Source organism: Cetorhinus maximus, unplaced genomic scaffold, assembly GCF_964194155.1.
Source record: "Cetorhinus maximus unplaced genomic scaffold, sCetMax3.hap1.1 HAP1_SCAFFOLD_431, whole genome shotgun sequence".
NCBI classification, from domain to species: Eukaryota; Metazoa; Chordata; class Chondrichthyes; order Lamniformes; family Cetorhinidae; genus Cetorhinus; species Cetorhinus maximus.
The window spans coordinates 260,111-287,371 of NW_027596375.1; the positions used below are offsets into that span (position 1 = coordinate 260,111).

Genomic DNA, 27,261 nt, shown 5'->3' on the forward strand with positions numbered 1-27,261 from the left:
ATGAAAGGCAATCTCATTGAAACCTACAAAATTCTGAGGGGGCTTGATCGGGTGGACACAGAGATTGTTTCCACTGGTCAGGGAGTCTAAAACACTGGGGCACAGTCTCGGGGTAAAGGGCCGATAATTTAGGGCTGAGATGAGGAGTAATTACTTCACCTAAAGGGTTGTGAATCTTTGAATTCTCTACCCAGAGAGTTGTGGATGCTCCATCATTGAATACATTTAAGGCTGGGATGGACAGGTTTCTGCTCTCTCGGGGAATTAAAGGATATGGGGAACGGGCAGGATAATGAAGTTGAAGCCCAAGATCAGCCATGATTGAACTGAATGATGGAGCAGGTTCGATGGGCCATGTTGTCTACTCCTGCTCCTATTTCTTGTGATCATGTGCATGATAAGACAGTAATTCATGTTATAATAAAAACAGAAAGTGCTGGAATTTCTCAGCAGGCCTGACAGCAAATGTGAAAGGAGAAACAGAATGAAGGTTTCAAGTTTAATATTACTCTTTTCCAAACCATAAATTGGATGCTGGTTACGACATTTTGCACAACATCGAGACAGGGAATGGAAGCCAGGAGGTGAAATGACCGAATCTGAACCATTGGGGTGTTTTTATAGCATACTTTTTGAACGAAATTAGCTTCCAACTGAAGGTTTAATGGTTTGAAACCACGTCGGGTCAAATAGATTCCCTCTCTTCCTGCTTCTACTTATATCACTGACGTAGTTCTGCTTTGTGCCCTTTGGCTTGAAGGAAATCTTGTCCAAACTTTTCCACTTCTGCTGTTAATCAGTTAGTTCCCACGCAAATAGATTTATGAATATTCATTTCAAATAAAGCGAGAAAATGGGGGAAACATGTGCATAACATCCAACCTATTAGAAAGATTGGGTTCAAAGCAACGAATAGAAATTGATTCTCTGATTGCATATACCGAACTGGAACACACCATCACATCGAGTGAATCCACTGTCTGTTCAAATGTTGCTCAGTGAAAATTTAAATCTTCCTCCGCTGTGTAGCGTATGGACACTGAATCAATAAGCAGCCTCCACTTAAATAAACACAGAAAGCGTCAATCTCCTCTTGCAACTTTTACACCTGTTGTTATTCTCTGTACCATTTACCATGAAGATATATAATACAAGTGAAGAAAGTTTTGCGATGGTAAAAATGTGTTCACCCCTCGGGGAACTGAACCACATTGACACACACACATGAACACCGAGAGTGACAGAGGGCTAGGTTTTGTCTCTGAGGAGAGGCAAACTCTCAGAAAGCAAGGATGTCACCAATTTAACTCAGATTTATTTCAAATTCTGACTGCAGATTCTGTGAATGCTTATGGATGAACAGGAAAGAAGGAGCACAGAAGTGAAACAGGAAAAACAGACGGGAGCGTTTGGAAGGTTCTGACTCCATTTAGCCAATAATTAATCCTGGAGGCTCCAAAAGGACAGAACACTGAGCAGTGCAACCGGCAGGACGCGAACCTGTGGGGGCAGATCCCAGTGGAGTTTCAATCCATCGCCTTAATCACTCAGCCATTACTGGAGACCTTACACTGGTGTAAATGTTGTTCATGTAAAACCATGGAATGGTTACAGCAGAGAATGAGAGCATTCAGCCCCACCAATTCCCACTCATCCTTCAATTTCTACAGCCTCCCTTGTTCTTCCTAGCAAGATGAACCACGTCATGTGTCAAATGCCCCGAGCCTATCCTAAGGGATTTGATGAAACGTCTGAAAGGACGAACCACCTGAAACTTTGGCAGTGATGAGATTCAAATCCACGACTCGATCGAGGCTGCGGTCTAAATCCAGCGCCTTGGACCACTCAAACACACTACTGCTGGCAATATGATAGTAACCATTGCCTTGAGTGGTATTGGTGCTGAATAAGAACATAACAAACAGCAGCAGGAACAGACCATTTTGTCGCTCGAGCCCCTCACAGTTCCATAAAATCAGGGCCAAGGTAACAATCTTGAGGCCATTCAGCCCGGGTCAGAGGAACTGCGGCCATTCAGCTTTTTGGTGCTGCTCCGCCATTCAATAAGATCATGGCTGACACAACAGAAACCCCGCGCAGCGAGTTAGCCCAAGGGACTTGTATAGAATTTCAAACTGTGTCGTGATGCGGTAGTTCTGGATTATGCTTTGCAGAAATAGGATTGGGCTGGGATATTTAGGAATGCTGAAGAGAAATTGATCGAGAAATGGAATCGTAAAAGTTCACAGCTCATTAGGACCCATCGTGCCCTCGCCAGGTTTTTACAAAGAGCTGCCCAGTTAGTCCCAAAATCTTTCTCTTTCTTCATAACCCAGCAGCTTCTCCATTTCAAATATTTGTCCAATTCCTTTTTGAAAACTCGGAGTTAAGGAAAACAATATTGAAAAAGGCGCAGGAGCTCCGGCAGTGTCCATGCTCAGTGTGTGAAAATTAACAAAGTTTCCCTGACCCATTGTCGGAATTTTATTTCATTCAAAATATATTGCAGTTCATGTAATATCATTAAAATTTATTGAGATCACATTGACTAATCTACCATCAAGGAATCATGTCTGACCCCAGTGATCCGTGAAAAATGTAACTAGGTCAAATGGGGAGCCGTGTGAGCTCGCCAGTGGTGCAATTGGTTAGTGCGCGGTACTTATATAGCAGTGCAGTCAGCGGCTATTCTGAGGTTGTGAGTTCGAACCTCACCTGGAGCAGAGGTTTTACTGGAGCTACAACATGTGGAACCACATTTGGATCGTAGATTCTGGAATTAATAGCACGTTTTTCAATGAAATAGGCCGACAACGACAGAGCATAAGCGCACCCCTACCCCCCGCACTGGGATGCACAAGAAATGTGCAAAACCAACAGCGACTCATTCACCATCTCTCCCATGCTTGTAACTTGTTCTATTTGACGAAAAATTTCTAGAAAACCATGTTTAAAGGGAAAGGTGTTGCACTTCCACCACTGATCACACTAGATAACACCCGGCTGGAAGTGGTTGGTTAATACTGCTCCCCAAGTTCCACAGTGACAGACAGTCTGCTCCTTGATGCAGTTCCTGATACACACACGGGGTAAACAGATATCACCTGGCTCATGAAACGTACATGAATTAACATCAAGCTGACCCTTGGGGCCAAGCTGATGGTGTATTCGGGCTGTGTCCTCAGTACCTTGTCTGGCTGTGAAACAAGGAGGACTTACACCAATCATGGAAAGAAACTCTGCAACTTCCATCTGCACTGTGTGCGGTGGTTATTGGGTATCTCCTGTCGGGACACAATCAGGAAGCGGCAGTCCTCACAAAGACAGAGCTTCCAAGTCTGTTAGGCTCAGCAAACAGAGGGAGGTTGGATGGCTCGGGCCTGTTTACAGGATGGAAGGTGGCCACATTGCTAAGGGCCAGGCGGACAGTGAGACGCCCAAAGCTCTGCTTGTATGACACTCACAAGCGTGACTTGGAGGCCCTAATTAGCGATTATCTTACATGAATTTCACTAGATGATGACGGAGGAAGATGGCGATACTTCCTGTGGACTGTTGTGCATCGCAATGACTACAGCGGCTTGGCAACAGACGGCAAGACTGGAAACAACAACCCAGAACATCATTTGTAGCTTCACGTGAGTCACTTGTGACAGAAACTGCCCCTCAAGGATTAAGCTCAGCCATCAGAAACTGTGCAGCACCTGGAGACAACCCATCTGAATAGATTCGTTTGTTGCATGTCCGTCATCTTTCATGAATGCAAGGATGATGAAGATCATTGTGAAATTCAATTGCAAACAATATGACGTGTCTCACACACAAACACACACACACACACACACAAAGAGGCAGACACACACAGACGCACATGCGCACACATAAACAGGCACACACCAATACATACATACAGACAAACATGCACACAGGCACACACACATACAAAGACACAGACATACACAGGTGCACACAGACATACATGCATACATGCACAAAGACACACACACACAAACACACGCAAATACGCATAAACACACAGAAACACACGCTCATACACAGACAGAGAAGCACACAAAGACACACACACACACACACACACACAAACACGCGGACACATACAGAAACACACACAGACACACGAACAGATACAAAACACACAGACACGCACACACCGACACAGACACACACACACACATATACACACGAAGATACACAGAGACACACACCACACACACTGACACACACACACCACCGACACACACACAGGCGCACACTCACATATGCAAATGTATACACACACACACACACTGACGCAGAGAATGCCCACGTGTCCGTCCTTGGCCTGCTGCAATGTCCCAGTAAAGCTCAACGCAAACTGGAGAAACAGCACCTCATCTTCCGACTTTACAGCCTTCCAGACTTAATATTGAGTTCAACAATTTTAGATCATGAACTCTTTCCTCCATCCCCACCCCCTTTCCGATCCCCCTTTTTCCAATAATTTATATATATATTTTTAAATGTATTTTTCTTTTCATACCTATTTTAAAATTTATTTCGATCTATTGTTTTATCTCCACATTTTAACCCATTTCGATCCCTTTCCCCTACCCCACACCCACTAGGGCCATCTGTCACTAGCTTGTCCTGCTTGCTACTCTTAATGTCTCCATTAGCATATTCCTTAGACAATATCACCACCATCAACACCCCTTTGTCCTTTTGTCTATGACAACTCTTCTTTGCCTCCATCACTGGCCCTTTATCCAGCTCTACCTGTCTCACCCTCGACTACCAGCTTATATTTCACCGCATTTCTCCATTTCCTTAGTTCTGATGAAGAGTCATACGGACTCGAAACGTCAACTCTATTCCTCTCCACAGATGTTGTCAGACCTGAGTTTTTTCAGGTATTTTTGTTTTTGTTTCAGATTTCCAGCATCCGCAGTATTTTGCTTTTATCTGAGAGAGAGAACAATAAGTTTCAGTGAGTTAGACGCTCAGGTAGAGAGATGACAGACATTCAGTGAGTATGGTCTTAGCAAAGAAATGGTTGGTATGACAGGAATTTCTAAACAAGAGCACACAACAGAATATACTACCAATGAATATTTACGTTATTAGACGATCTGTAGTTACAGTTTGAATAAGAGAAAAAAAAATAAAATGAAACATTCTGGTGAGGATAAATCTTTTATCTTTGTGCAATTGTGCAGCATGATTTCTTTTCATATAGACACACAGAACAGGCGATGTCTCATATGTAACACTGTTGGCTGTAATGAAAATGAATATCTGGAGCTGCGCAGAACAAACAGACAATGAGAAATCTGAAGTTTTAGGCCAAAGTTAGAGGCCCATTTGCAACTCAACGTCCACCTTATAGAAACATAGAATAGTGCAGCAACAACAGAGACAGAGCCTGGTGTGGTAATTACTGAGACAGGGCCTGGTGCAATTTAAGCAGAGACATTACCAGTGCAGTAATAATAGAGAAAGCATCTAATGTTACTTAAGCAAAGACGTGACCTAGTGCACGAATAACAGGGACGAGGACCAGTGCTATATTAACATAGACAGGCTCTACTGCTGTAATAGTGGAGACGGGGCGAGTGCAATATTTACTGATACAGGGCCTGGATCAACATCAAGTGAAATAGGGCAGTTATTACAGGCACAGGGCTCAGGGTAATTGCTTCCCAGAGAGAGTCTAAGTCGTAATAACGGAGACTGCCGCCAGTGTAAGAGAGACAGATCTGATCTCGTGGAGTAAAAACAGGGAAAGGGAGAGTGGAATAGAAGCAGAGACAGAGGTACAAAGACAAAGTCTCTGCAAAGACAGGATCCATCTTAATTAAAAAGACAGACAAGCTCGAGTGTGATACAGAGTCTCGTGTAACTTGTTCTGAAATAGCGGAATATAAGTGCGGACATGATTGAGTGCATTATAAGCAGGGCCCCGACCTAGTGAAACATAAGTCAGGCAGTGCCGAGTGCAGTAATAATTGAGACAGGATCTTGTGTAATACGAACCTGCCTAGCGTAGTAATAACACAGACCGGATCCAATTGAAGAAAACTGATACAGGGTCTAGTGGAGCTTCACATAATTCAGGGCTCTTTTTAATATCAACTGACGCAGTGCCTGGTGAAGTAAATACCAGCAAATGTACAAGATCAATAAGAACAGAAACATGAACAAGTCCAGAAATAACAAAGTCATGATAAAGGACAATAACAACAGAAACAGGGAATTGTGTGATATGAATGGAGGCATGTATTGGTGCAGCATTAACTGAGACAGGGTCCAGTTTGATAGACACGTGGCAGGTTCTCCTGGAGTAATAGCTGAGACAGAGTCTTGTGAAATGCAAATAAAAACATGTTCTAGTTTTCTATAACCAGAGACAAGCTCTAGTGCAGTGCCAACTGGGGCATGGCCTATTGTAACTCTAGTCGAGACCTGCTTCAGTGCAGTCATGACTGAGATAGTGCCAACTGTATTGTGGCCCTAGCCCAGTACATAAACAACTGAGATTGAGCCAATTACAGAAACAACTGAGAGATGACCTTCTCTAATATGATCAGAGACATGTCCTAGTGCAATAGAAACAGAAACGGCGTCTAATTTAACATGAACAGAGACAGTGCCAAATGCAGTAATAATTGAGACAGCGCCTGCTTCATGTGATGTGAGCAATCACGGTTTCACTGCCATCCACTGGTCAAACTTTGCTACTGCAGGTGTTGTGAAAATGTCGATTCCATTTACTGTTTCTGGGATCAATGGTTGAAATCAGAAATAATGGAAAACATAGACGGCAGGATTTGAACCTGCGCGGGGTAACCCCAATAGATTTGAAGTGCATCGCCTTAACCATTCGGCCACGACTACAGATCTTGGCAGTAAGCCTGTATTATTTATATGAATTCATAGAATGGTTACAGCAGACAAAGAGGGTCTTCTGCCCGCCCTGTCTCTGTCACAGCCGAGCCGGGCATGCACGCGCGTTATTTCCCATGTGAAAATTCAGGGAGGTTTCCTCCTGGAGCCTCAGCTTGTTCTGAATTTCAGCTGTGGAAGGTAATCGACCTACAAAATCCACAAGGTAATAATGCATTCCTCTCAATCATCAATAACATCATTCACATCTTCCGCTTCTTTGCTGCACCTCCTTTCAAACATTGTAAACTCCACTTGCATCGTTCATCCTGATATTTTTCTCTTTGCCATTTTAATATGAAGTTGCACAACCAATGTTAATCAAGTTTGTGATGGTGAATATGTGTCCATCCCCTCGGGGAACTGAACCGCATTGACACACACAGAGGAACACACACCGACACATACACCGAGAGTGACAGAGGCCGAAGGGGAGACAAAGACCCAGAAAGCAAGGATGTCACCAACTTGGCCAATTATTGTTCCATTTCAGACTCCAAATGTAGTGAATGTTTGCAGATGAACTGAAGCCAGAAACACGGGGGTGTTTGGGTGGTTTTCTTTTTCATTTGACTGATAATTTATTCTGCTGACAGTTTGTGTCAATCAGGAATGAGAAGAAGGGGAGTTGGCAGAATTGGAACCACGTGGAAAAACGCCTCAAACACTCGGCCAGGACAACTGGGTAAAGGCTGCATGTTGTTGGTTTAAAATAATAGAATGAAAACAGCGAGTTCCAGTGAAAGAAGGTCTTCCAGTCCGTGCCATTGCCCCACCTTTTCCCAGTCACCCTGGGATTTACACTGTCTCTCCTTATTCTTCCAACTGAAATACAACACGGCACAGCTCAGCTGTTCCTTCACCGCACGGAGAGTTTTTGGGAAGCGCCTCAAATAACAAACCACCAGAAAGTTTGGCAGCAGTGGGAGTAAAACCCAAATCACCAGAGAGATCGAAACCTGAACCAGCGGCTGATCTCGCTCGGCCTCACTACCACATTCAGATTAGACACAAACATTGTCTTCACCAACATTGACACTGATTTAGAATATTAAAAAAATGATCAGGAATTAGCCATTCGGCCCCTCGAGCATTCTCAGCTACTTAATGAGATCATGTGAAAACTTCAATCATCCTCTGCTTTGTAACATCCAGAAGTTTAGTTGCTGAACAGTCTCCACTCAAAATAAAGAGAGAAATGTCCTGTTAACTGCTTTTTTTTTTGCTGATATGAAGTCAGAGAACTAACGTGGATAATGTTTGGTTGGTGAAAGTGGGAAACTGAACCACATTGGCACACAAAGAAAATCACTAATATGCATAGTTAAGATTTGAAATTGTGCTTATTTTCACACTGTCATTCAATGTGCAGAAAGTGGAGCTGTGATTAGCTTATAGCTCAGAAAATGTACAGCAAGAATGCACACAACAGGCTGACGCTCACGGTGCCTGTTTGGAGTCAGTGAGCTGCTTCTTACGATTGAGACCATTTAAATGTCGTTCAACGAGTCCAGTTCCAAATTCTGTGCTCAAAATGATAAGAAAACTCGCTGAATTTGCTAATTGTCTTGAATTCAAAGCATCACATGGAAGATAAGAAAGTTCATCTTAACCGTGGTGTTAGAAAACATAAAATGACAGAAAGTTACAGCAAAGAAAGAGGCCATTCGGCCCTGTGTGCTGCTTTCAAAGAACAGTGTGATTGGTTGATCTGAATATTCAAAGATATTCGTCATTTAGGAAGAATGGGCAAAAAGGAAAACGAGGCGGGGTCGCGCTGTAAACAAGGAACGAGATCAGTACATTAGTGAAAGAGGATCTTAGATTGAAGGATCAAGATGTAGAATCAGTTTGGGTGGAGCTAAGAAACAGCGAGAGGCAGCAAACATTGGTGGGCGCTGTTTATAGGCCGCCAAATTGTAGTGGAGTTTACTTTTACAAACTTCACCAAGGACAAGTTTCTTTGACCAAATGGTCTATGTCGGTTGAATACAAGTGACGTATTCAGCCAATGAAAGAACCATTGCTGTTCGCTGGAACATGAAATCGATACTTTCCTCCATTAAGACAGTTCTTAGAGCCTCCCCCTTTGACCGAGCTTTTAGTCATCTGACCGAGTATGTGGCTCGGTGTCACACTTTGTTATATAATGCTCCTGGGGAACGCCTTGTGACGTTTCATTAGGTGAAAGGAGCTTTATAAATATAATTTGTTGTTGTAGTCCATATATAGAAAGAGACAAACTCCTCTTGCACCTTTCATCCTGATATTTTTCACTATAACATTGTAATGTGAATTTGCATAGCTAATGTGAATACAATTTGTGTTCATAAAAATGTTTTCACCTCCTAAGGGAACTGAACCACATTGACCCACACAGAGGAACACAAACAGGTATACACCGAGACTGACGGGCCTAAGGAGAGACACATGCCAGAATGAAATCATGTCACCAAATTGGCTAATTTTTTTTTCCAGTTCCGACTGGAGATTTGCAGAAGGCCGAGAAATGAATGGAAATAAGAGACCACGGATGTGTTTGGATCTCTTTTCCTCGATTCATCGATCATTAATTCGCGCGGTCAAAATTGGAAGTAATGGAAAACGTAGTCAGCAGGATTCGAACCTGCGTGGGGTAACCCCACTGGATATCTAGTACATCACCTTAACCACTCGGCCACGACTACAGAAGTTGCCCTGATTATCGCATTATTTATATGAATTCATACAATGGTTACAGCAGTGAAAGCGGTCTTTCTGCCCATCTTGTCAACCTTTTCCCCGAAACCCTGCAATTTATCATGTCTCTCCTCGTTCTTTCTACCAAACTGGGAATGAAAGAGTGAGAATGATCCACCCCAGCCTATAACCGCCCCATCAGTCTACTCTCCATCACCAGTAAAGTAATGGAAGGGGTCATCAACAGTGTTATCAAGCGGCACTGACTTAGCAATAACCTGCTCACTGATGCCCCTTTTGGGTTCCGTAAGGACCACTCAGCTCCTGACCTCATTACAGCTTTGGTTCAAACATAGACAAGAGAGCAGAACTCCAGAGATGGGGTGAGAGTGACAGCCCTTGACATCAAGGCAGCATTTGACCAAGTGTGGCATCAAGGAGCCCTAGCAAAACTGGAGTCAATGGGAATCAGGGGAAACTCTTCACTTGTTGGAGTCATACCTAGCACAAAGGAAGATGATAGTTGTTGTTAAAGGTCAGTCAGTGGGGAAGTTTGCCGATGATTGCACAATGTTCAGCCATGCCCCACTCCTCAGATACTGCAGCAATCCATGTCCAAATGCAGCAAGGCGTGGGAAATATCCAGGCTTGGGCTGACAAGCGGCATGTAACATTCGCATCATACAAGTGTCAGGCAATGGCCATCTCCAACATGAGATAATCCAACCATCGCTCTTGATGTTTAATGGCATTACCATATCTGAATCCCTCACTATCAACATCCTGGGGGTTACCATTGACCAGGAACTGAACTGGACGGGCCATATAAACACAGTGACTACAAGATCAGGTCAGACACTAGGAATCGTGCAACGTGTAACTCACCTCCTGACTCCCCAAAGCCTGTCCACCATCTGCAAGGCACAAGTCAGGAGTGTGATGGAATTCTCCCCACTTGCCTGGGCAGCCCCTGCAACACTGAAGAGGCTGGGCAAAACAGTCCACTTGACTGGCACCACATCCACATTCACTCCCTTCACCACTGACGCACAGTAGCGGCAGTGTGTGCCTTCTACAAGATGCACTGCAGGGATTCACCAAGGCTCCTGAGACACCAGTGTCCAAACCCACGACTATTACCAGCCAGATGGACAAGGACAGAAGACACATGGGAACACCACCACCTGGAAGTTCCCCTTCAAGTAACTCACCATCCTGACTTGGAAATATATCATCGTTCCCTCACTGTTGCTGGGTCAAAATCCTGGAACTCCCTTCCTAACAGCACTGTTGGTGTACCTACACCACATGGACTGCAACGGTTCAAGAAGGCAGACCACCTTCCCAAGGGCAAATAAGGATGGGCAACAAATGCTGACCTAGACAGCGGATCTCACATCCCGTGAATGAATAAAAAAAGATCCAGGCTAGCCTGTAAATTATATTGCTTTGTTCTCCTTCACTGCAAACGTCAGTGCCTGAAGCAAGTAGTACGTATTGGCTCAGGTGAGGAACGAGCTGAAGCTTTCAATATTGGTTTTCTTAACATGGAGTTTCCAAATGGGAATTGTGCAGGGCTAAGGAGAAAGAGAAGGAAATTGTCATAAATTATAAAGCTCTTTGTACAAAACTGACATAGACACGATGGATGGAAGGTCCTCTTACTGCGCTGTGCCAATTGATGATGACATTGTTGATCAGTCTGTCTCCAGCATTCCTAATGAGAACAGCCGAATTCCATTTCTTCAAAACAAAGACCCAAAGTGCTGCTGCATGACGTCACAGTTTAACATTCCAGACAGCTCCATTGGGATCTTTACAGCGCAGGGTTTATAGAGGCGAGTGGGGGTCATATTCACTTCACATATGATGGAGCTGCGGTTGGAAACCTGACCAGAGCATTATCCAAGCTTGTTTAGATGAGTGTGAGCGAAATCACGATAATTTAAATTTTTGTAAACATGAGCACAAGGGTTGGAATCTTGCTGACTAAAGTTTTCACCATTGTTGATTTTAACCAAACGAATTATCAGTTAATTAGAAGGAAACCCATCAAAATACGTCCGTATTTTCTGATTCCCATTCATTTGTCAGCATTCAGGGAATTTGCTTTCGGAAATGGAACAAACACTGAGCCAAGTTGATAACACCCTTGCTTTCTGGGTGTGTGTCTCTCCTTAGGCCTCTGTCACTCTCGGTGTATATCTCTCTGTGTCTGCTCCTCTGCGACTGTCAATGTGGTTCAGTTCCCTGAGGGGGTTAAAACGTTTTTAACGTCGCAAACTTGATTCACATTAGTTGTATGAATTCATGTTAAAATGTCGCTGAGAAAAGTATCAGCGTGAACGATAAAACAGGAGAGTGGCTCTCTCTATATATATATCCTACAACAACAACTTATATTTATAAAGCGCCTTAACCTAATGAAACGTCACAAGGCGTTCCCCAGAATCATTATATTACAAAGTGTAAAACTGAGCCACATATTCGGTCAGATGACTAAAAGCTCGTTCAAAGGGGGAGGTTATAACAGCTGTCTTAAAGGAGGAAAGTATTTCATGTTCCAGCTAACAGCAATTGTTTTTCTCATTGGTGAAGAAGTCGCTTGTGTTCAACCTAAACAGACCAATTAGTCGGAGAAAGTTGTCTCTGAAGGAGGTCGGGAATGAAAAATAAATGTCAAAAGTTGCCTCCCTAATCCAAATGTCAAGCCTTATTGGTCGTTTCCCTGATGTCCAGTGACTGGGAATCGGCGCTTCCATTGGACCAACAGCGAGTTTTGGAAATTGAAAGTTGCGCATGTGCAGCTTGTGGGGCTATTTCACCTCACTGTCGATTTCATGTTCCAGATCACAGCAACCGTTGTTTTCATTGGCTGAAGAAGTCGTTTATCTTGAACCGAAACAGGCAGTTTTGAGGTGAAAGAAATCTGAACTGGAAAACAATAGGCAAAAGCAGCGTAGATAAGCCAAATCGAAAAATATCAGCCCAACTTCCCTGGTGGTCTAGTGGTCAGGATTCGGCGCTTTCACCGCCGCGGCCCGGGTTCGATTCCCGGTCAGGGAATGTTGAGTTATTTCGTTTTTTGGAACGAGTGTTGATTATTCATTGTTTGTAAACGTTTAAAAGCCCCACCAGAATCAGAGGAGTGAGGGTTTAAGGGCACCTCAAGAGCTGGAAAACATCACACTTGGTTCAAGTGGAGTGAGGGAATGAAGGAAGAGGAGGAGAAGGGCTGGTTGCAAAGCACTGACTATAGAAATGTTGGTGTGACGCAAAATATGGGTGGGAGAAGAACGAATTTTGCTGCCTACTGTTTGCACTGGCACAAATATCAATCCTGATAGATCAAACAATCACTACTGCTCTTTGAAAGCAGCACGCCCGGCCGAATGGCCTCTTTCTGCGCTGTGACTTTCTATAATTTTATGTTTCCCAACAGCACGGGTCATTCTGCCATTTTATAACTGACTCTAGCGAGATGTACTTTCTTACCTTGTTTTCGGCTCTTTTGAAACTAAAACACGGAGCAAATTCAGCGCGTTTTCTTGTAATTTCCAGCACGAGATTTATCACGAGACTAATTGAGCGACACATTAATGGTGCCAATCCTTCACTGGAGCTCACCGCATCCAAAGAACACTGTTACCATCGGCCTGTCATGTACCTTCCTGCAGTACATCTGTTGAACAATATCAACTGATCACAGCTCTGCTTTCTTCACATTGAAAGCCAGTGTGAAAATCATTTAAACAGCTGAACAACTGGGAGGAGAGTGACTGTGGATAATCGGCACTGTGCACATTCCTGTAATTAGTATCTGGGAGAACCAGGAAGGTGAGATCCAGGTGTCTCTTTACCCACGAGTTTTACCAATTCCTACGAATCGACTGTGTCTGCATCAAGCAGCGAATTGACCTGGGAGCTGGACGGGCAGAGGGAGCTGGGGGCGAGACAGAAGCAGAAAGAGATGCGACATGAAAGTACTTTGAATTTGACGTGTGTCAGTTGCTTTCAGTGATGAATGTCTGCCTTGTAAGTTTCACAGGAGCCGCAGTGATTAGTTGTTGTTTTATTTAAGCAGCAAGATTTCAAAGTAAAAAGATAAAAGCAAATTACTGCGAATGATGGAAATCTGAAACAAAAGCAAAATATGCTGGAAAAATCAGCAGCTGAAGCGATGAACAGGGCCAATGTTTCCAGTCCGTACGGCTCTTATTCAGATCGTTAAAGTATTACAGCACCAGCATGGAAATCGAACCCACAACCCCGACATTAAAAGTCACACGCTCAACCGACTGAGCTAGCCAGGAAGGAAAAGAATTGTTTCGTATCTCAACATACATGGCTAAACCTGCTGCTTTCTACCTGATACCTCAGCTTGGTCGGAATTTAAAAGTGTGGAACACAATCGGCCTACAAATGCCCCAAAGTTGCAATGCATTCCCCTCAATCATCAATAACATCATTCACATCTTCTACTTCTTAGCTGCACCTCCTTCCAAGAACTGTGATCGATTTTCCTCAGCACTTTCTCCTGCCTTTAATATTTGGCTGCTTTGTGTCCTCATTTTGAAATCAGATTCGCATCAACATCCAACACAAATTGAAATCCAAACCTGATGGACAAACAATGGAAAACAAGTCACTTGGTAACACAAATCCTATCGAGCTCATTTTCAGATTCACAACAGTCAGCTTTTCAATAAAATGAAGGAATTTTACAGTGAAAAGTTTAGAAAGTTTGTGTGACTTTTATTTGTGACTCACTCACTCGGGTATTCTGTAAATGCTGCTCGGAGGTTTAGTGACCGGGATATAATCTACCTGCGTTTTCCTGAGTCTGTGCTCGGTGTATTGGGAGGTTTGGCCCGGATTGGAGGTTCTCGCGTTCCAGGGATGGGTAGTAACCCGCTGACTGACGGTGCAGTCGCCGCTTTCTGCTAGTAGCGGGCGATGGGAGAGTGCGGGGCCGGAATATTGCTGCTTTGCTGCTTTTCCCTGTCTCACTCACTGTGGAGCTGAGGAAGAGAGAATAATTGATGGGTTTCGTTTGATTCCAACAATTTCATGGATTTCTAATGGGTTAGATGAAGGTACATAATGGGTCCAAATCTTTTCTCATTGTATTTGACAGAAAAAGTAATTTTAAAAAGAAGCTGTTTTTGTGGGAGCTCACTGGACAACAAAAGACCTGCCACCGTTTGGGGATATCTTGCAGCCCAAGTACCCAGTGACAACCTGGAACTGTATGGCAATGATTGGTGATGAGGGGGAAAAACAATAAAAACCTTCACCCCCTCGGGTGGTTTTGAATAACCAACCTTTCAGTTAACAGGCAAACACGCTGACCAATTGCGTCACAGACACTTACACAAACCTAACTGACAAGGTATCCCAACCGGGGTGTCAGTGAGTCTAATCTTCAGATTGCCACTACCCAGATTGTTGTTGCGCTCTATCAGTTTTACTCTTCTAAAATAAAGGGTGGGACATTCATTGTGGATACATGGAAACAGTCTGATCCCACCCACTGTAGACACATCCATGTCACCGGGAACCAGCTCCCCTACAACCGGTGCCATCTCCCTTCGAGCCTTTCATTGTCTTGACTGTTACCAAGTATTCTGATTGTCCCGAAGCCGATATTAGTTTTGAATTCCTGATGTGCAGTAACGAGAATCCTTTCAATGTCTCAAATCAGTTAATTTCACTGTTAACATTAGAGTCACTGTTCCAGCGTCTTAAAGAAGGGAAAGGTGCCTTGACTGTCTCTGGTCAGTCGGGCAGTTCACCCTTCATTCGCATTGGATTACATTCCTCAAAGGGGATTTTCATTTCCTTCTTGAGTTCCCTTACTACAACTGGCAGCATCTTTGGATTGAGAGGCATGATTAACATTTTAGATGCAGTGCAGTTCTGATGAAAGGTTACAGACCTGAAATGAAAACCGTGTCTCTCTCTCCACAGTCACTACCAGATCTGCTGAGAATTCCAGCATTTTCAGTTTTTATTTCAGATAACCAGCATCTGCAGTATTTTGCTTTACTTTACCTGATCAGTGAAACAGAAAAATCCTCAGGGTACTTGACAGGGCGCATTTGGAGAGGATGTTACCTCTTGTGAGAGAATCTAGAACTCGGAATCGCTGTTTAAAAACAAGGGGTCACCCATTTGAAATGGAGATGAGGCGATTTTTTTTCTCTCAGAGGGTCGTGAAACTTTGGAACTCTGTTCCTGAAAAGGCTGTGGAAGCAAAGTCATTGAATATTATTAAGGCAGAGGTCGATATATCCTTGGGAAGCAAGGGGATGATAGGTTATCAATGATAGGTGGGATACAGATTTCAGGTGACTATCAGGTTAGCCATGATCTTATTAAATGGCGGAGTAGGCTTGAGGGGCCGAATGGCCTACTCCTGTTCCTTTTTCTTATGTGGTGCTAAGAATGTGGAACCCATTACCAGTCGATTTCGAAACCCATGTCTGAGCTGAAAATGTGTAGGTAAACTCACACTGTAAACAGATTGTTCACCAGTTAAAATTGGAAAGGGATTCACTCTCATCCCATTTACTGACACAGCAACCCAGTCTTGGTGGTGGGAGACCATTCAGATACTTCACTTGTGCAAAGGGCTTTATTCAGTTTGCCCACACGTTAACACTCCAACTTTAAAAGTTCAAAAGATTTGATCCACAATCAGAGCAGAGATGCTGGCAAGACATGGTGTAAATGTTCCATGTAAGGGGGGAAATGTTACTAGCTCACCCCATCTGCTGAGACTACACTGAGTTCAGATCTAACTGTCGGGGTTTGTTCTGCATCCAGGCGAGAATTGCGGTGGACCCTGGAGCAATTTGGCCGCTGTATCATTGATTCAACAATTTTATGTCTTGCCCCTATTGCACCCATCGTATTCTGATTACAGGACAGAGGTTTCTGTTCTGCAACGTGATCTTTCAATGGCAGAGCGACCACCCAGCATTCGCTGCGGGGCAGAATGTGCCCTATCTTCACAACAGCAGCACCATACGCATGTGATAGAGGTGGGGCATGCGCATTGCGGTCGGACCATGAGCATGCGCAGTGCTGGTCTGTGACTGAAGCTGCTCAGAGCGGGTTAGAGAATGTCGAGTGGAGCAAACTAACAGAGTTAGTGGGTGTGTGAGGAGGAATGGAGCCAGCGGAGTGGGCAGGGAGGCTTCATAAAGAGACAGTGCAGGCCGCAGACCCCAAAGAACAAGGTACCGGTCTTGTGTTTGCAGAGAACGGGCCGAAAAATTCTGGATTTCTCCCTTCGCCAGGCCCGGGGTAACGGCCGCCATCTTTATAGAGGGCAATGTGCAGCATGGCGCATGCGCGGTCATCCTGGTGCAGGTAGCAGGAGGAGAGAATGTTGCGCATTTCTATCCCGGACTGACAGGGAGGGATTTGGGAAACTCCTTTTACAGGGGGTCAGAATGGGAGGATTTAGACACAGCAAACTCAAACCAATAGAAACGTACGTTCTTTCTGAATTTCAATCCTGGATTGACCGTGATGGATTTTTTGAATTGCATTTACAGGATGTTAGAAGAGGAGGAACTCAAGGGATACTTGAGGGAGATGAGAAACTGAAACCAAACATTACGACAAAATCTGAAAGTCTCTTGATTCACCAGGACCTGAATAGCACCAGCTTTTGAATGTAAACATTGAGGTCATTTTCAGTTACTGGGTAAAAAAATCTCTTCCTCACATTGTGGATCTTACCTAAAATCTTAAATCTCTGTCCCTTAATCCTTTCATAATCAGCTAATGGAAACAGCTTTAATTTAACTACCTTTCATAATCCAGTACACCTCTATCAAATCTCCCCTCAAGCTCCTTAACTCCGAGGAGAACAACCTCAGTTTCTTGAATTTAATCTTACAATTAAAATCCCTCATCCCTCGACCCATTCTGATAAATCTCCTCTGCCCCCTCTGAAGGACCCTTACATCCTTCGTAATATGTGGTGATCACTGGTTTGCACAGGCCCAGATGTTCTGTGTCTGTGACATCATCACACATCGACAATTACACTGTGACATCATCACACATCGACAATTACACGGTGACATCGTCCCACTCCCTGGGTATTTCCTCAACTGGGAGATTTTTCTCTGACTCCAGTGCTTCTGCTATCTTTTCAGCTGCAGGCTCCAGCAGGAGAGTTTAACTTTGAAAATGGTGATATTCTTTCAGAGGTGAGTATTTTTCACCATCCATCTACAATTTAGAGCTTTTAGTGCTGTGCTCTGTTTTCGGTGAGAGGTTCCAAGTCTCAGGGACTGGTGCGGCTCCTTTACTGAGGATCTGAATCCATGTCCATCCATTGCTCTGTTTCACCTCTGCCCTCCCTGATCACCTCTCTACCATAGTCCACCTTCCTCTGTCTCTAATAATGGATCTATTTGAGTTATGTTAGTATTTTATTGTTACTTCTGCTGACTGTGTCTCAATGAGATTTCCACTGCTGCCCATCCCCTGACCATGTGCTGCTGGCTTCCCAGCTTTATCTTCCCACAGTATCTTTCATAGTCAGGAATTGTTTTTCCTGCGCTATAGTCCATTTCTATTCCACTTCTGAGCTTATATTGATCATCAAATTCTGCAGCATTTTTACTCCCAGTAAATCATTCTGCGAATCCTGAAATGTTTACTCTGTTTCCCTCTCCACAGATACCAGCAAATATTGCCAGTCCCCAGTTGCCTGTGGAGAAGATGATGTTTGACCTTCTTGAACCGCTGCAGTCCGTGTGGTGAAGGTGCTCCCACAATGCTGTTAGGTAAGGAGTTACAGGTTATTCACCCAGTGATGATGAAGGACCAGTGATTTCTGTCCAAAATCAACAACAAAAATTTGTATTTATATCGCACTTTTAATGTAAGACAATGTTCCAAGGCATTTCACAGAAATGTTACAAAGCAAGGTTTGACACTGAGCCACATGAGGAGATATTAGGGCAGGTGACCAAGCGTTTGGTCAAAGAAGTGGGTTTTACGGAGTATCTTAAAGGAGGAAAATGAGGTAGAGAATGGGAGGGGTTTAGGGAGTGAATTCCAGAGCTTGGAGCCTTGGAAAGTGACAGAATGTGCACGAATGTGGAACAATAGAAATCAGGAACACTCAGTATGCCAAATTAGAGGAGCACAGATATCTTCAAGTGTTGTGATGCTGGAGGAGATTTCAGCAACAGGGAGCAGCCATACAGGAATTTAAAAATAAGGGGTGGAGTCGGGCGATGTTACTGAGGTGGAAATAGGCGGTCTTGGTGATGATGTGGATATGTGGTTGGAAGCTCATCTTGGGGTGAAATATTTCACCATGATTGTGAACAGTCTGGTTCAGTCTCAGACAGTTGTCAGGGAGAGGGATGGAGTCGCTGTCTAGGGAGTAGATTTTGCAGTGAGGACTGAAGACAATGGCTTCAATCTTCCAAATATTTAAATGGAGGAAATTTCTGTTCATCCAGTACTGGATGTCAGACAAGTCAGGACGGTGTGTGACTTGGAGGGGAACTTGGAGGTGATGGTGTTCACAAACACCTGCTACCCTGGTCCTTCTCGGGCGTAGAGGTTGAAGGTTTGGGAGATTCTGTCAAAGTTCTGGTTTATTTGTAGGTCTATGAAAAGCCCTCTCCTCACCCCCTGCCTCTCCCACTCCTCTCTCTGACTTTCTCTCTCTCTCCTTTTCTTCTTCTGTCACATAGAATTCTCCAGCCCAGCAAGTTGTGGATGCTCCATCATTGAATATATTTCAGGCTGAGATGGGGAGATTTTTGGTCTCTCTGGGAGTCGAGGGATATGGGGAGTGGGCGGGAAAGTGCAGTTGAAGCCCAAGAGAAGCCACAATCGTATTGAATGACGGAGCAGACTTGAAGGGCCATGTGGTCTCCTGCTGCCCCTAACACTTGTTTTATTATTGACCCCAGAGTCTTGTGTAGGCCCAGACCGGATGGCAGGTTCCCTTCCCTGAAGGACATTAGTGAACCAGTTGGGTTTTTATGACAATCCAGCAGTTTTCATGGTTACTTTTTCCTCGTGCCGGCCCCACAAATTCCCAGATTCATTCAGCTCAATTTCACAACCTGCCTTTGTGTTTTTGTGGGTTCTCTCTCACTCCCTTTTTTCTGTTTTAAATCAATTCCACAGGGTGTTAGAAGGGGAGGATTTGCAGTCAGGAAACTGAAACCAAACATCACATCAGGATCTGACGGAGTCACCCAATTTATCATAACCTGAATATCATTGGATTTTGAACATGGAAGGAAAAAGCACCGTTCACATTGGGGAGAAACCGTACACGTGTTCTGTGTGTGGACGAGGCTTCAGTCAATCATCTGCTCTGTCAAAACATAAATGCAGTGAGAATTGGGAGAAACCATGGAAATGCGGGGACTGTGGGAAGGGATTCAATTACCCGTCTGAACTGGAAACTCATCGGTACAGTCACACCGGAGAGAGACCATTCACCTGCTCCATGTGTGGGAAAGGATTCACTTATTCATCCCATCTGCTGACACACCAGCAAGTTCACACTGGGGAGAAACCATTTACCTGCTCCGTGTGTGGGAAGGGATTCACTCAGCTATTCAACTTGCTGAAACATGAGTGACTTCACACTGTGGAGAGACCGTTCACCTTCTCCACGTGTGGGAAAGGATTCACTCAGACATCTGACCTGCTGGCACACCAGCGAGTTCACACTGGGGAGAGACCATTCGTCTGCTCAGTGTGTGGGAAGGGATTCACTCAGTCAACTAACCTGCTGAAACACCAGCGAATTTACACTGGGGAGAGACCATTCAAATGCTCAGACTGCGGGAAGTGCTATAAAAGCATTCAGGTGTTCTCAATGCGGGACTGGGTTCAGGTGGTCATCTCAACTCACAGTACACCAGCGAGTTCACAGCGGAGAGAGACCATTCACCTGCCCCGTGTGTGGGAAGGGATTCACTCAGTTACCCAACCTGTTGACACACCAGCGAGTTCACACTGGGGAGAGACCGTTCACCTGCCCCGAGTGTGGGAAGGGATTTACTCAGTTATCCCACCTGCTGAGACACAAGTGACAACAGTGAATGGATTTTGCTGTTGATCACGTCCTGGACTGAACCATGTTGATTGGGGTCTTTTTCTACTAATGTTAATAAACTCCAACCCAGTTATAGCTGTTAATATTCTGAATAAAGTCAAATAAATCAGCTCCGTGTTAAACATACAAATTAGTTCCTTTTGAAGGGCTCTCCCTCTCCCCCTGTCTCCTCCATCCTCACCTCCAACAACAAGTGTGTGGAGCTCATGGAGCTTCTTTGTCACTAAGATTGAAACAATCCGATCAGCTGCCTCTGCTGCTTCCCTCCGTTCCACTAACCCACCGGGACAAACTGTCTCTAAAGTTCCCCCTTGTCTGAGCCCTGAACCCACATCTTTCTTTAGTTTCGCTCCCATTTCCTCTCATGCCACCTCGGTGCTCATCTTGTCCATGAGACCCACCTCCTGCTCCATTGACCCTATTCCCACTAAACTGCTGGTCACCCAACTTCCCCATGTCCACTGAGATTGTTAATGGTTCTCTCTCTTCAGTTACTGTCCCTCTCTCCTTCAAATCTGACATCATCAAGCCCTCGTCAATAAACAAACCTTTGGCTTTGTCCTTGCAAACTGCTGTCCCATCTCCAACCTTCCTTGCCTCTCCAAACTCCTCAAACATGTTCACACCTCCCAAATCCGTGCCCATCTTTCCCAGAACTCCCTGTCTGAATCCCTCCAATCAGGTTTCTGCCACTGTACTGAAACAGCTCTGATCAAAGCCAATAGTGACATCCTATGTGACTGAGACAAAGGCAAACTATCCCTTCTCATCCTTCTCGATGTGTCTCCAGCCTTTGACAAGGTTGACCACACCATTCTGCTCCAACACCTCTCCACTGTCATCTAGCTGGGTGGGGCTGCTCCCTCCTGGTTCCATTCTTCTCTTTCTAACCATCGTCAGTGAATCACTTGTAATGTCTTCCCTTCCCACTCCCACAGTTGTCTCTGGTGTCCCCAAAGGATCCAGCCTTGGCCTCCTCTTATTTCTCATCAACATTCTCCCCACAGCGACATCATCTGAAAACACAGTGTCAGTTATCACATGTACACTGACAGTGCCCAGCTCTACCTCACCACCACCTCTCTCCACTTCTCCACTTTTATTAAATTATCAGACTGTTTGTCTGATATTCAATGGTGGATGTGCAGAAATTTCCTCCAATTAAATATTGGGAAGACCGAAGCCATTGTTTTCAATCCCTAGATACCAACTCCATTCCTCTCCCTGGCAACTGTCTGAGACTAAACCAGACTTTTTGCAGAAGTGATGTCAGGTTTGACCCTTACATATGTTCTGACTCGGGTGTCTGTGTGTTCGTGAGTTTCCAGTCAAATTATGATGTGAATCTTCCCCACAGGCAGAACAGACAAACATTTCTCCTTCCATACTCAAAGGCTGGTCATGTATGCATTCAGTGATTCTATAAGATCTTATTGAGATTTTTGGTTTGAGTTTCCCCATCTGAAAATCCTCTCCCTCTAATCCCCTGTAAACACAGTTTACAAAAGTCAACACTGTCAGTACCGGTTAGAAACTCAGAACAGACAATTCTAGTTTCTATGGAATATTCGTTCTCCTTTCATTCCACCAAATCTATAAATCCCTGTCCCACACACTCCTCCCCCTCTCTGCTCATTGTTCCAGATTCAGTGCCCAGTCACCTACTAATTCACTAATTCTTTTCCCCTCTCCAGATTCTCTCTCTTCCTGTCCTTAAAGTGGTGACTCAGCCTGTGGGTCAATCCCACTCCTTCACTCTAATTCTACCAAATAATTCAGCTCAAAACAACAAATCATCTTTAATGACTTCATTTGTCATTTGGATGTTTGGAAAGAATCACCTTTTTCCCAACTGTGGAGAACAGAAAATCCAGTGATTAATTCAGAGCCTCTTTCTCCCCAGGTCTGTTCCAACAAGCTGTGTCTATCTGAGTTACATTGATACAGACTCTCTCACTCAGTGAGTGATCAGATCTCACTGAACCATGACACAAGCTGTGTCTATCTGAGTTACATTAATACAGACTCACTCACTCATTAAGGGATCAGATCTCACTGAACTATGACACAAGCTGTGTCTATACGAGTTACATTGATACAGACTTTCTCACTCAGTGAGTGATCAGATCTCACTGAACTATGACACAAGCTGTGTCTATACGTGTTACATTGATACAGACTCACTCACTCATTAAGGGATCAGATCTCAATGAACTATGACACAAGCTGTGTCTATACGAGTTACATTGATACAGACTCATTCAGTAAGTGATCAGGTCTCACTGAACTATGACACAAGCTGTGTCTATCTGAGTTACATTCATACAGACTCAATAAGTGATCAGGTCTGACTGAATTACATCAACAAGTGCAACAAATTATATTTATATCGAGCTTCTAATTGTCCCAAGAAGTTTCACAGGGGCATAAGGACGTATTAGGTCAGATGACCAACTGCTTGGTCAAGGAGGTCAGTTATAAGGAGTGTCTGAAAGGGGGAAAGTGAATGAGAAAGGTGGAGAGGTTTAGGGTGGAAATTCCACAGCTCAGGGTCCAGGCAGCTGAAGGCCCGGCCACCAATGGTGGGGTGATTAAAATCGGGGATGAAGGACATCCGGTAATGGTGCTCCATGTATGTGGGCCCCATAGCCCGGGCTCAAAGCCCAAAGCTGAACTTTGGGTCATAGTTTGACCGTCTCAGAGAAAAACAAATCCCCAAATAAACATCTTGTAGGATTTTTGTTTATTGATACCAGAAAAAGTTTGGACCAGTTGAGTCCTCCTGTGCACTCGATGGAGATTGAACTTAACAAGAGTTAAAATCAGCTGGATTTCAGTGTCAGAACAAGAACATGTTTTCGCAAAGATAAAAAATACATAAACATTGAAATACTGCACAGAACAAATCTGGGGAAATACACCGCAGGTCAATCACCATTAGAAAGTGATAAGTTAGTGGTCACTGTTTCAGGTGGGACTCCTTCAGAATGAACACTTCCCACCACCAGCACCAACCCCCCCTCCCCCATCCCCCTCCCTGTGAACTGAACATTCCTTCACCCACTCATCCACCCATTGCCCATCCACCCAATGGCTCCCAGCCTGGATTGACATTCAGCATGAACCCAGTGAGAGGGTGAGCCGGCCCACGGGATGTCAGAATGGACAAGAGCTGGAAGTGGTTCCAATCAATGTGTTTTAAGTTTCATTGTTAAAAACAGGAAACTTAATATTTTGTCAAACCCCCATGTGCACACCCTTGGTGATTTACAATTTCTCACCCAGTCCTTTCCTCTGGTTTCAACATGGTGCATCCTGTGTGGGTTCAGCAGAGGTAGAGACAGGCTGCTCGGGAGACGGGGGCAGAGTGTCGGGAGATGGGGGCAGAGTGTCGGGAGATGGGGGCAGAGTGTCGGGAGATGGGGCAGAGCGTCGGGAGATGGGGCAGAGTGTCGGGAGATGGGGCAGAGTGTCGAGAGATGGGACATATACTGTACATGTTTCTCATCTTCATAATTCACAACACTATTCCTGATGTTCATCAGCTGCCTCACTTTCTTTCCCATTAATTCCATTTGCTGATCTATCAGTAATGGAGTTGCTGTCATCTCGAACAAAACTGTTTTCACCACTAAGGCTCCGCTGGTATTGAATAGTCTTCATGACATCATCGCACTGGGACTGGATGACATCATCGCACTGGGACTGGATGACATCATAAGAGTCCATTGTTTCTTAATGACCCACATCAATAACAAGAGGAAATATTAATAAACCTGAGCACATTATCTAGGCTGACACTCCAGGGTGACACTGAGGGACTGCTGCACTGTCAGAGACAGCATCCTTCACATGGAACTTGTGGAGGCTCTGGTCACAATCTTCCAATCCTTCTTATATAGTAGTGGTGTCAAAGGACTGATAGATTGTAAATGTTAAACCCCTGCTCAAAAACACAGCAATTCCAGGACACTTCAGCCCAGTTACAGGGATTATGAACAGCAATAGAAACAAACCACAACTGTCAGAATGAACATGGTTCAGTCCTGGATGTGATTAACAGCAGCAATAACAGCAGAATCCAATCCCTGCTGTCACTTGTGAACTCGCTGGTGTCTGAGCAGGTGGGATGACTAAGTGAATCCCTTCCTACATTCAAAGAAGGTGAACAGCATCTCTCCAGTGTGAGCTCGCTAGTGCCTCAATAGGTTGGATAAATGAGTGAATCCCTTTCCACACTTGGAGCAGGTGAAAGCTCTCTCTCCAATGTGAATTCACTGGTGTACACTGAGGTGGAATGAAGGCTGAATCTCTTTACACAGGAAGTGCAGCGGAATGGCCTCTCCTTGTGTGAATTCGCTGGTGTTTCAGCAGGGTGGATGACTGAGTGAATCCCTTCCCACACTCGGAGCAGGTGAATGGTCTCTCCCCAGTGTGAACTCGCTGGTGTCTCAGCAGGTTGGATAACAGAGTGAATTTCTTCCCACACTCAGAGCAGCTGAATGGTCTCTCTCCAGTGTGAACTCGCTGGTGTCTCAGCAGGTTGGATAACAGAGTGAATTTTTTCCCACACTCGGAGCAGGTGAAAGGCCTCTCTCCAGTGTGAATTCGCTGGTGCACTTTGAGGTTCGATGAAGTCCTGAATCTCTTTCCACAGGAAGTACAACTGAATGGCCTCTCCTTAGTGTGAATTCGCTGGTGCTTCAGCAGGTCAGGGGACCCAGTGAATCCTTTCCCACATACCGTGCAGGTGAATGGTCTCTCTCCAGTGTGAACTAGCTGGTGAGTCAGCAGGCTTGATGACCGAGTGAATCCCTTCCCACACTCGGAGCAGGTGAATGGTCTCTCCCCTGTGTGAATTCGCTGGTGTGTCAGCAGGTTGGATAACTGAGTGAATCCCTTCCCACACTCAGAGCAGGTGAACGGCTGCTCACCAGTGTGACTGCGTCGATGGGTTTCCAGTTTGGATGGACAATTGAATCCTTTCTCACAGTCCTTACATTTCCACGGTTTCTCCATGGTCCAGGTGTCCCTGTGTCTCTCTAGGTTTGATGATCAGTTGAAGCCTCGTCCACACAGAGAACACGTGTACAGTTTCTCCCCACTGTGAATGGTGTGATGTTATTTCAGGCTTTATAACCGGTTAAAGCTCTTTCCACAGTCAGTTCACTGGAACACTCTCACTTGGGTGTGTGTGTGTCTCGGTGCTTTTCCAGTCACACTGAAGTTTGAAATCTTTCCCTACAGAAAGAACAGACAAACGTTTCTCCGTCCACATTCAAAGATGATAATATTTAGGTCCTGATGAATCGAGTGACTCTGTAAGATCTTGATGTGATGTTTGGATTGAGTTTCCTGCCTGAAAATACTCCGCTTCTAATTCTCTGTAAAAGGAGTTTACAATAGCCATCACTGTAAGAACAGGATAGAAATTCAGAACAGACAATTCTAGTTTCTATGGAACATTTTTTCCTCTCTTGTTCTCCCAAAGCTGCAAATCCCCGTCCCACACACTCTCCCTCCTCCCTGTGCTGAAATCCAAACAGAGTTTTGGACAATTATTTCTATATATTTTTAACAAATTTCTACAACTGGAGTTGACAATATGTCTGATCATTCAGTTCAGTCGTTGCTCATGAGAAAACATTAATCTGAAACCCCCTGACCAACCATACAGAATAGCAAATGTTAACCTTGTGTCCAAAACTTACTTTGTGGAGATTTAATGAACGATTATGAAGGTGGTTTGTCTCAATGTCCCAGGGTTTCCTTCCTTCCTTCTCTCCCTCTCTGAGTTAAACCTGGGATTAGTCTCATGGCCCATTCTGGTTCCTGCTTCTCTTCTTGATGACTAATTAACTCCAATTAAACACTGAGAAGACCGAAGACACTGTTTTCAGTCCCTGCTTCAATCTCCATTTCCCAGATACCAACTCCATCCCCCTCCCTGTGAACAGTCTGAGATTAAATCAGTCTGTTCACAACCTCGGTGTTACACTTGATCTCGGGATGAGCTGCTGACCTCATGTCTGTGCCATCACTAAGATTGCCTGTTTCCACCTCCGTAAAATCACCTGACCTCTCCTGTCTCAGGAGTCTCATCTGCTGCTGAAACCCTTATCACTGCCATTTTTATCTCCAGACTGGACCATTCCAACACAATCCTGGCTGGTCTCCCACATTCTACGCTCTGTAACCTTGAAGACATCCATATTTTTGCTGTCTGTGTCTTCACTCACAGCTAGGCCCGTTCCCTGACCTTCCTTGGCTCCCGTTCAAGGAGCAACTCGATTTTAAAACTCTCATCCTTGTTTTCAAATCCCCCAGTGGCCTCCTCTCTGTGGCTCCTGCAGACCCACAACCCTCTATGATATCTGCACTGCTCTAATTCTAGCATTCCCTGTTTTAATTGCTCCACCATTAGTGTCCATGCCTTTAGTTCCCTCGACACCAAGCTCTGAGATTCTCTCCCTGTGTCTACCACACTTTCCCCCTTTAAGACAATTGAGTATTAATAAAAA

At 44.6% G+C, this 27,261-nt stretch overlaps 2 non-coding genes and 2 pseudogenes across 2 annotated transcripts; 2 read left to right on the forward strand and 2 right to left on the reverse strand.

The window, feature by feature from the left end:
* LOC144673675 (uncharacterized) overlaps positions 1-25,759 on the reverse strand; it is a 35,843-nt pseudogene extending 10,084 nt beyond the window's left edge.
* On the reverse strand, positions 9,548-9,629 carry trnas-aga (transfer RNA serine (anticodon AGA)). The gene has a single exon. It is a non-coding gene; the product is annotated as a tRNA-Ser (tRNA).
* On the forward strand, positions 12,616-12,687 carry trnae-uuc (transfer RNA glutamic acid (anticodon UUC)). The gene has a single exon. It is a non-coding gene; the product is annotated as a tRNA-Glu (tRNA).
* LOC144673677 (uncharacterized) lies at positions 18,345-20,717 on the forward strand (annotated as a pseudogene).
* Positions 25,760-27,261: the final 1,502 nt, after the last annotated feature.